This window comes from Bombus vancouverensis, chromosome 16 (genome assembly GCF_051014615.1).
Source record: "Bombus vancouverensis nearcticus chromosome 16, iyBomVanc1_principal, whole genome shotgun sequence".
NCBI classification, from domain to species: domain Eukaryota; kingdom Metazoa; phylum Arthropoda; class Insecta; order Hymenoptera; family Apidae; genus Bombus; species Bombus vancouverensis.
In genome coordinates this window covers 10,147,816-10,158,647 of record NC_134926.1, presented here as the reverse complement: position 1 = coordinate 10,158,647, position 10,832 = coordinate 10,147,816, and the positions used below count along the sequence as shown (strand labels likewise).

Here is a 10,832-nt window from a genome sequence, read left to right as displayed (position 1 = left end):
ACCTACCAACAATGGTGCGTCGCTTTTTGAGAAATTGTGCCGGGCAACGGCAATTTTCTTTGTCACTTCGGCGTCACGAATCGCATCGTAAGGCGAGTGGTTAGTATTATCCGCGATCGGACGATATTAATTAACTACGAACAGTTAAATTCCGATGGCGCTTTTCGAAAAACTGCGCCGGAAAAGGCACTCTGCGCGTCCTTTGTCGCGAACGTTGCCTCTCCCGAAGCATTGTGGCATCGAGGGGTGGGGATATGGCGCGTCGGGGTTAACACGCATGCGCGACGCACAGGGTTGGTCGCGTTGCCTGCCGACTCTCCGACCCGGCGTCGTCGCCAGTTATCGGCGAACCGCGATTCGATCCTCGTCGTTTCGAGCCGCGCTAGCGACGAGATGTAAACGCGACTCGACAAAGTTTTCTCGTACACGACGTTGCTCTCGTAAACGTGGCGTGTCGGCTATACACGCGTGTTCACTCGTTACACAGGACCATATTTTCTCGTGGTGCGAACGAAAACCCTTGGATTTCGAGGCGTCTCGATATTATTATAAAATATACTCATCGCGAAAGGTGTTGTGTGTGCTACGATCATTTCTATTCATTTTCTTTTTCTTTTTCTTTTGGAGCAAACTTGTTGTCTTTGGTTTTATTCGGTGGTGACATTTAGGACATCGAGGTGTACGATTCGAAAGGAGCGTGTGGTGGACGACGGTGGGAAGCAGGAACTGCAGTTAGGTAAGTTTATTTATGATTTTAAACGATTCCGATGAATGAAACACACACGGTGTCTATAGTGTTTTTCATATAAAAGCATTTCACGCGTCGGCACGTTTTTATAGGGAAAACGAGATATTCGATTTAGATATTTTAAATTACGCGATTGAATGAGAATTGGGGATTGTTATTCCGACCTCGATGATCGTCAAACGTATTTTCAGGGTCGCGAGCTTAAACAACTTGTTCCTATATACGTAAACGTCGCTCGGTTTTACTCGCTTCTACTCGTAAACACATTGTTGATGTTTTTTTATCTCGATGTAGATTGCGTTTGAATTGGCTTTATGTACGGATATGGCGATAGATATATACGTTGTTTTCGTGTCTCTTGCATAACTAATGATATCTCTCTGTTTACAAATTGAAAGGCGAGGCGTATGAGCGCGTCGCGGTACGAACACAACTGTGACGTCGTCGTACTCGTACATAAAGCTACCCCGAATTTGAAAAATAGCTCAAGAATGTTTACTGAACGGCGGCGGCTGCAGTGTAGGAAAAAGTTGTACAGCGCGACTATCTTAACGTATTTACAAATTTTAGAAATAGGCACGCTCGCTCGGATAATTATTTAAATAAAAATTAGGAATTTGTGTATTGTAATAATTGTATACGTTGTAATATCGATTAACGACTTATTTCTCGAGAGAGATAATTGGAAAAATGTGCAACTCGAAGCGTCGAGTAATTGAAATTGTCACATTTTTCGTAATTTCGTTCGACGATTAGCGTGTCAAAAGATTGACAGAGGAATTTACAAAATAATTTCACGGAGGATCGAGGAAACGTTCGATAGGTTGGATAGTTAACGATTTAAAAGATCAAGTTTTTAAATGAGTATCAGGGACGTAGGATTTTAGGAAGCGATTTATTAGAGAACAATCGTAGTGCGCAATTACCACGTTCGTTTCACCGACAGAAGCGATTGTTGTCGTCAGCCTTCTTAATCAGAACGCTTAATTCCAGCGGTGCAATAGCTTTAACCTTCGCGACGGCCCTTGAACTCGATCCGATCCAAGCATCGTTGTTTACTCCCCAAATTCACATAGAATGCACGTAAATCGAGCCCTCGGGCACTATTACAACTTTTCGGCAAAATTTCATTGATAGCCACAGACTCTTCTATTCTCCTTCGCTCCTTTCTATCCTCTTTTGTCTTAAAACATCGGCTCAGGCTCGTGATAGATTATTCCCCAACCAGTACGTATAAGAACTTTACTTCGCTCGAATTTTCAATTTCAAATTTTCGCCTCGACTTATAAAATCGAAATATATATATATATATATAATAGATATGTACCATAATATTTCGTATTGAGTTTTTAAAATGAAAGGCAACATAACGACGTTAGTTGCTATAGGGATACATTTTTGTTTAAATAATTATTTGTATTTCATAATTATTACACACACTATTTATTTAAACGATATAAATTCTATTGACTACTTCCTCTCTTACATTATCTTAAATGAAATAAATTTGTAAAATAGATTATTTTAATGCTTGTTATGTAATTTTATGTACTGACGATAAAAATGTTTATGGGGCAAGGGGTTGATATTAATATATTTCATTTATTACCGTGAAACAACTTTTTACGCAAAAAAAGATCGTAAAAGATTGTTGCTACCCTTGCTCGAATTAAGGGTTGCTTTACACCGTTCGCTGCACTGTACTCGAAGCATCATCAAGCCTACGCAGCTACGTTTGAAACCGTAAACGCTAACCAGTCTACATTTGTTGGAATTCGTAGAATGTAGGGAAGACTACGCGCGTATGTTATCGTAGAATAACTCTGTCGCAAAAATTTGAATCTTAAAATACGTTTGCTGCCTTCGTGTAAATCGACGATCGTCCTATAGTTATTCTTGTATACAGTACGTTGCATTCTACTTCGAGCTGCAGGACAAACTTCCTGAATTGTAAACACTATTTTCCTTGAAATACATAAAATCTACGCAACGATCAAGCGTACTAGGTGTTTTTCTTCGTTGTATCTTCGAGTTCCGAAGCCATATTTAGCAACGTAAACAGTAACCAGTCTGTTTTTCCTTGAAAACGCAAAAAAGAAGTTGACGATATTGTAGAAATGTCTTCCACATACGCGATGCACCTGCTTTAATTTCAATATTGCGAGACATTTAACGGTTAATATCGCAAAATGCGCAATTTTTCGCGAAATCGAATCGTGAAATATCTCCGTTACCTTCGTTCGAATTAACCTATTAATCTAGCGTAATTTTGTGAGTTGGTTGCATTCTATTACCGAGCTTATTTTTCTCTCAATATATAAGATCGATGACGACAAACGCCTATTAAAATACTTAGCGACAATTTGTCTTTGAATGTCGGAAAATAGGGGTGGCAACTTGACGATTTAACGTAATCAGTATTCAGTATTATGGAAAAACACCCTTCCACCCAAACTTGAGCTCTGAAATACACCTGTTACACTTACTCGAGCCAATAATAATCGTTGTATCATGATCCTTAGGGTCCGTCGCACCCTACTTTAAGTCTCAAGAACCGCTCCAGCTCCGACATGGCAAATACTAATTTTTATATATATATTTTTTAATACTTTTCCTCCACGGAATCCGAAATTTCTCGAATTATAAAAGCATTCGCAGAAAACGGGTCGACTTTGGAGCGCGTGATACGCAGATAGATTTACTCGGTCGTGAGCCGCTACGTCGATTCCGAGCTCGTTAACCAGCAACGTTATTGTTCTAAGGGGAGCACTAATTATGAAACGGGGTGATACTTACGCCGGGTTTGGTAGTGGTTCTATCGCCGAGAGTCGATGAACGCTAATGTTTCGAGCGTGTTCCTGGGCGCCGCGTGTACAGTCGAACCTCGGCGAAGCATAGTTCGCCGAGATATAGGCGAGTTGTGGCATCGGTATGGCTGATATTACCAGGCCGGTAATGTACTGGCCGTCCCGTGCGCGCTGCGGCATTTCTCAAAACTTTGAAGCGGTCTGTGGTTACAGTTTGAATTGCTTCATTAGATCTTACTTGTACGGAACTAAAGCCATCCGGTTCAATCCAAACGATGCAACGTTTCCTACCCTCTATTCCTCTTCCTATCTTTCTCTCATCTGTCTGTCTGGCTGTCTGGGTTACTAACTACCTTTGTGAGATTTCCTACTGGCATCGGTTTCGATTTTCGCCAGAGCAAAGGCCTCTTCGTTTGTGATTGCCACAGGATCCACTGGATGTCCGTTGAATAGCTAGTTCTCGTGTTAGCGTGTGTAGCCTATTCGCAAACGAATTACAGTGCGATCGTATTTGAGGATTTTTTCTCGTGGAGGAAAGTAGGGCTTCTTAATTGGGAATTTGGAACAGGATGAATGACTCGGTACGGAAGATTTTAAGGGGCGAACGCGGGGGTAAATTTTAGTTAAAAATAGAGAGAAATAACGACGTCAAAGGAAGTATGTAATCATGGTACTAGTTACGGGCTAGTAGAGTTTCTGTGAAAGTGTGTTGGAAGAGAACCGAAAAGTATATCTACCTGTTATTGTTATTCACGTTGATCACGAGGCGATTTTTAAGTCCTCTCGTGAACGTTGTATCTATGTATTCTTTGGAAAAATTAATTTTCCAAAAAGAAACCACCCTTTTTCGCTCGTGTCATATCGAATTTATATATTATTTGCAAAACTTAATTTCCCACAAGGAATCGCCATTTTTCCACTCGTGCCACAAGTATCAAACCATTCTGTGCTATATGACAGAGGATCGAAATTTGTCAAAAATTTCCAACATCTTTTGATGGGCTTGGAGATGGTGCGTGAGAATCGAGACGACGTTTATTACAGGAACGAGCCGAAAAGGAAATATGGAAAAGGAACCGCGAGGAAAGCTGGCTAACGTTTCCGGTCGCCGGAATGAACTTTCGTTACGAATTCAGCTTTTCCAGCAATTTTCATGAGAACACCGAACGACAGAACCTCTTTCACCCCTTTCACCCCTTTCACCCCTTTCACCCCTTTCACCCCTCCACTTTCTAGAAACGCTCGATGTAGCGTGAATGCTGATCGTTGCGAGAGAGAAGCTTCGTGTGGCGAAATTAGCTGTCGAGAAACATTAGCATTTATTAATATTCATCGTGAATTGTTCGTTGAGCGCAATTCTTAAAACATCGATGCACATATGTAGAAAGAGGTATTTGTAGGACGGTGCGTTGTCGATGTTTTCTGGATTGTATTTGTTTAATCTTGTGGCATGTTTCAGAACGATATCTCGATCTTTCTTCGTTCCAGTTGGCGTGTCTCGAATGTTTCTAAAGATTGCCTCGATGCGTTGGTCGTAATTTCTTTTTTTTTTAAACATTGCAGACCTGATAAATGGAAAGTCATATTTTTATATCCGAGTTCTCTTGCATGATTGACCTCGTATCGTTAGTCAAAATTTTACAAGTCACGAATTAAAAGTTATCGGTATTCATAAATCTTGTTGCAAGAATAAAGCGGGGATTTAGAAAGAAATTTCGCAAATTGAGATATTTTACAAATTAGTTGATCGTTCTACTCGACGTAAGATTTTTTCATTCTAAATAACTCTTGGCAAATAAAAACGCTTGTGATCCAAGTATGTAGGAATGAATTTTTGTAAAAATAATTTAGCAAACTTTTCGAATATAAAGTCTTTGAATTTCTTTAAATATTTTTCTGTATTCGTTCGTAGTATGTTCGTAGTATTATTTCGGTCCAAGTATTTCTCGATGTTTTTCGGAATATTTGGTCAAATATTTCGTGGAAAAGTTCGTTTAAGAATTGTTTAGTTATTAATTGAGAAAATAAAATAAAAGTAAATCGTTTCTTTTTGTAAAATTTCATAGAAAATTTTTTAATATCCCCGGTCTTTTAAATCCTCGCAATAGATAAATTATTCCCAAAGATATTTTTAAACATCGTACAAAAGATCTCGTAAAATTTTTTGCAAATAGCTTCATCGAGGCAAACGAAACTTAATTTTCTCTTATTCGCTTCGCGAAATTTTCAATCCTCTAGATCTCTAAAAATAAACTAAAATTAGAACCATTGATATTTCGAACTACGCGTTTCTTCTATCGAAATTCTTTTGCGAATTATTTCGTTGCTCTAGTCAAAACTGTCAAAAAATCTTCGCTTACTCTGTTCAAAAAGTTTTGAATATTTTCGATTTTTACTTCTCAAAGGATAACAGAACAAAAGTATTGAAAAATATTTCAAAATTTTCCGACGAAATAACGTTTTCCGACTTACATATAGCTGTGAAAGGAAGGAAAATATAGAGGAGGATAATATTGGGTTCATTCTTGTTATTGGATGAAATTTATATACGTCGTTAATAGGAGACAGCAGGGGCCAATACACGTATTAATTAAAAAATAATTTGTTTTTCATTTCTGTATCGCGATTCGCGAAGCGGCGGTGTTTTAATTGGAACTGAAAAGTTGCCTGTGTTTCCGTGCCATTAATTACTCGGCTTCCTTTGATTTTCTGTTCCCCTATCTTCGATATTAATTTCCAATAAAAATGTTTGCACCAGAATACAAATGCATTCTCCGTTATGAAGCATTTTATCTCGTAATAAATTAATTACTCCTTCAACAAATATACGTTGTTGCGCTAAACTCGAATGATTATCGATCAATTACATATTAGGCTAAGTATATAAAAAATTTCGGACCTGAAATTTGCCCAAAACTAAACCGTTCCGCATTCGATATAAATGACAAAGCAAATTACTTTACTTGGCCGAAATAACCCTAGTTTCGTCTATTATGGGCACTTGTACGCTTGATACAAGCCTAGCACAAAGTTTAAAAGACAAATTCCATTATTCAACGACTTCTATCCGCAACACACCAGCCTCGAAAGAAACCTCAAACCCGTAAAAACATAAAAGACCAAGAATGGAGTCAAAGTTTCCCCAGTTCCATCTTCGTTAATTCCCACCTAAAATTCTTCGTCCCCTGCGAAACTTGAGTGGCACCCTCTGTCGAGGGTGATCACTTGGCGTGATGTAAAACGCATAAAAATTACGATTCCTTGCACGGAAGGAAGCACCCTTGTCAAAAAAGAATGGAAAAAAATGATCAGATTCTGAGGACAGGGAAAACAGAGCGGGGAATGGAGGAGAGGGGAAGGGGAATGACGAGAGAAGTATTTCGTCGGCTGATTTACCCGGAGCGAGCTACGTGGCGTTCAATCTCCATTTGCCGGCACTTTTGAATAATAAATCCGCTAATAACAACGGGGCCGGTATTAAATTCCGCGTAAACGAAGCAGCCGTACCCACGAGTCGATACAACCCGCACGCCTCTCATTTCCTTGCACCTCTCCCATTCTCTTGCACCCTGACACGCACGCACACGGATAATACACACATATCGGTTGCTAATTGAATACACGTCCGGCCCGAACTTTAATAATATCAACAGCGATGCATACATTAAGCGACGGCTAAATTAACCAGCCGTATGGTCTCTACCTGTACGATGACTCGCGACCATCATTAACGTCCTTAATGAAACAGGATGAATCGCTAAATACGGATATTTTATCGAGCGAGGTTGTAGGTTACTCTCAAAAGTAGTTAAGGATTGAAATCTAGTAATTTCGAATTAGTAATCAAATTTTAGATCTTTAACTTTCACTAATGATATAACTTACTGGAAATAGGGGTGCAGGCTACTCTCGAAAGTGGCTGACTCGCGAAAAGGTAAAATTCTCGTAACACGCAAAAAGATTTCAAATCGAAGTAACTTTTTATTTGCAACTGAGAAACAAATGTCGATTATAGAATGTCATTAGACACGGGGACGAAAAAGCTAGAAAATCTGCAGTAATCCTGGAATAATAACATTGTTAGACACGATAGCTGAGACCGTCGCACACGAGACTTAACCTCGAAACCTACGTTAAGTTAGGTCTGAACGTGTGTAGGGTGCTTGACAGAGAAAACGCGCGTTGAGATGAAGGCAATAGAGAAAAAAGCTGGATGAACGGAAAGAGAAAGATTCGTAGAGAAGAGCCGGGTTGGAGTGGTCTAGCGGCGGAAGAGAGGCTCGCAAGGGCAAAGAAAAGCGGAGGCAGAGGGAAATTTCGCTGGCCGAAGAGAAAGGCTTGGATTCCACTCCCTCCAGCTTTAGCCACCCTTTCCCCTTCTGCTCGACCTTCCCCAAAACATCAGCCTCCCTCCGGTCTCCGGGGGTCAATGTCTGCAACCTTGCTTCTCGCGACGGTGGCGCCGCACAATTGCAAATCCTGCGCGTGCTACGACGCGAGGCTGTCCGACGGACGACTTTATCTCTCGAATGGATGCAGCAGAAACAATTGCCGGGCTATGATCATCAGCCATCAAAGTTCCGATAATTATCTTTTATTAGAAACGAGATCTCTGGCAAACGACGAACAAATTTTACTAATTTTATTATTTCACTCGTACAATACGAAACAGCGGCTCGTTGCTATGTTCCCGAAAATTTGTCTAAAATGAGCCAAAATCGTAATAATCTTAACAGAACTGCGAGTAAGGCTGAACAGTAATTAAAAGGGCCCAGGAAAACGACTAAAATGCATCCACAGCGAACAATTTCGCATTTTCAACGTGAAATTCAAGTTAGGCCAGTTTATCCGTGCTTTTATATTCCATCGTAGTTGCGTGCGCAGTCCACGTACATATATGGTGGACAGGATTTGACTACATTATTTTCGTATCCGGATTTCGACCTCTCTTCAATCCCTGTCCTCGTCTTTCGCGGATTTCTTTCGTCGGCAATTTTCTGCATAATATATCCGAGGCTCCGGTTCGCGGGGTCAATGTCTGCCAGCTCGGTTTCCGTTTTACTCGGGACACGAGATATCTACCTGCGTGTGTGCACACACGGGTGGATAGGTTACGCGAGTCGTGAGATCCACAGGGTGTCTGGTTTCTTGCTACGCTTTGTGCCAGACAACGATATATCCAACTGCGTGCGAGCAGTTTCGCAAAAAGCAGGAGAAACGACAGCTGTAACGCGGATCTGCTTCGAATTAGGCCCCGTGGAGCTCCTGTTGCCAAGGTAGAAACCTCGCTGAAAGATTTTTTGCCTAATTTGCACGTTAGGATGCGAGATGTTAATTTAATTTGAGAATTTTGCGAAGAAGAATTTTGACAGAATCGTTTGTATTTGAGAAATGGATTATTCGGTCGATCGGATCTTTCTATTTGTTACCGAGTTTGTTACTAGCTTCGATCGATACCAAACTTGTCGCTGGATTTGTTTCTTACTGTCGCTAGGTTTATTTATTGCTCAGCTTATTACTGATTTGTTAGAAACCTGCCGCTAGATTACGCAACTTTGCAAAAAAGGAGAACCGGAACGATTGCGCTCTCTATTTTCGATTTTACGAGTCGTATCGAGACATCCTCAGACACGCTGTATGCACGGTGACGATACACAATGTCTGGTATCAGATCGTAATACCGATCGACATCGGATAAATCGCGATTATGGGCTGTTTGGATACGAGTGCAAAGAGCGAAATGGCGCGTATGGTCGCGTATGAACGACGACACAGGTGTACTTGCCATTTTCGTTTTATCCAAGCTGTGAAGTGTAACATTATCGTGATCCGGAAGAGACGGTCGGCGGAAAGTGCAAATTGGCTTCGATCGTAATCTCTTTGCCGTTAGGATCGATCACCGTCTACGTATACAACGTTTTGGTGTTTTGGCGTTTCGGTATTTCGAGACGGAAATGCTGAATTCCAACAATTTCCTCTCGAGATAATTTGGCCGTGCCGATACGAGCCGTCGCTACTCTTTCGACCCTGTTTTTCCGACCCGATTATTTTTACCTCTTTCCACTGTCTGGTTTTTTTCGTACAGAGATATCGTTCATTTTGTCACTCGTCGAAATGAAAAATCCTTTAATTAAGACCGTTTTGTTTGCGGCGTTCAGATAATCTCGCCAATCAATTTCGCGTCCTGTTTTCTGTCACCATTGTTGCTATTTTCCAGCTTCGCGGCATTCGCGTCAACGATTTTCCACTAATCCGATTATATATCGAGTAAAGAAAAATGTTGTAGATTCTCATGAAAGATGGCCGACGTGTATATTTACCGAAGTAGGTTAAGCTTGGATCATAGGTACCAGCTTTTTCATTAGGTCGATATTTGGTCAAAGTTTCCATTAAATTTTGGCGATCCACTTCTCTGTAACTTGTTTTTGATTTTAATTCATTTTGTATATAACGCAATTCCATTTCTAATTGTATCAATAATTAGAGAACACCCTGTACATTCTCACACTTATCATTTCAGTCACCGACTAAACATAAACGGAAAGTGTAGTCATTGAATTATTAATCGAAGAAGCGATTTTCCTCGCGCATACGTAACGAAAAAGTCTTGCGTAAATCCTTCATAGCCTTCCTTTCGGAAGGAGCAAAATTGATTTAGAATATATTCACTGGATTATCCACGACTGCAGAAACGAAAGTCGAGTATCGACGTTCATCCGGTGCAATTCGAAACGCGAGCTTCGCGGGGATTATAAACTATTGTTAACGCGGCGATGTTTGACGAGTCGCGAGGGGAAAATTCTCGACGAGCTCCTTTGGGTACAAGGTACAATGCAATCTGGCCGGAATGTAAGTGGAGCCGAAGGTAGCCGACGATGAGAGGGCTCCAGCTCTCGCGAGATTCCCGTGTCAATCAGTCGAACGGAATTCGAGAACGCAAGATTTTTTCTGTCTCTCTTTACAGTAGCACGGGGTCTCTCTGTCTTTCTTTCGCTATAGGCGTCTTTCTCGCAGGCTGAAAATCTCAACTGTTGCGTCCGTTCGATGGAAAATGCGAACCCGCTGCGAAAACCCAATTACCAGAGTCTGGCGTATGGTCGAACCGCGCGCCTCTTTGAACTCGTACACGGCCAGTCCGTCGATTAATTCCGCGTTTTTCGCCCCGCGCACCCGATGGACGGGTAATCGATCGCCAAGGAGACCGTTGAAAGTGAATTTTCTTTTTTTTTTTGTGTGTGTGTGGTATGATGCAAATGATTTTTGAATACGCGTCTCTT

General features: G+C 40.9%; 1 protein-coding gene across 2 annotated transcripts in view; it reads left to right on the top strand.

The window, feature by feature from the left end:
* The first annotated feature begins 349 nt into the window (after positions 1 to 349).
* The window catches only part of LOC117160152 (uncharacterized), a 311,594-nt gene continuing 301,111 nt past the window's right edge, over positions 350 to 10,832 (top strand). For both annotated transcript variants that reach the window (XM_033340665.2, XM_076625400.1), the window contains exon 1: positions 350 to 736. The gene's annotated coding sequence lies outside the window, so the exon portion shown is untranslated. The remainder of the gene's footprint in view (positions 737 to 10,832) is intronic.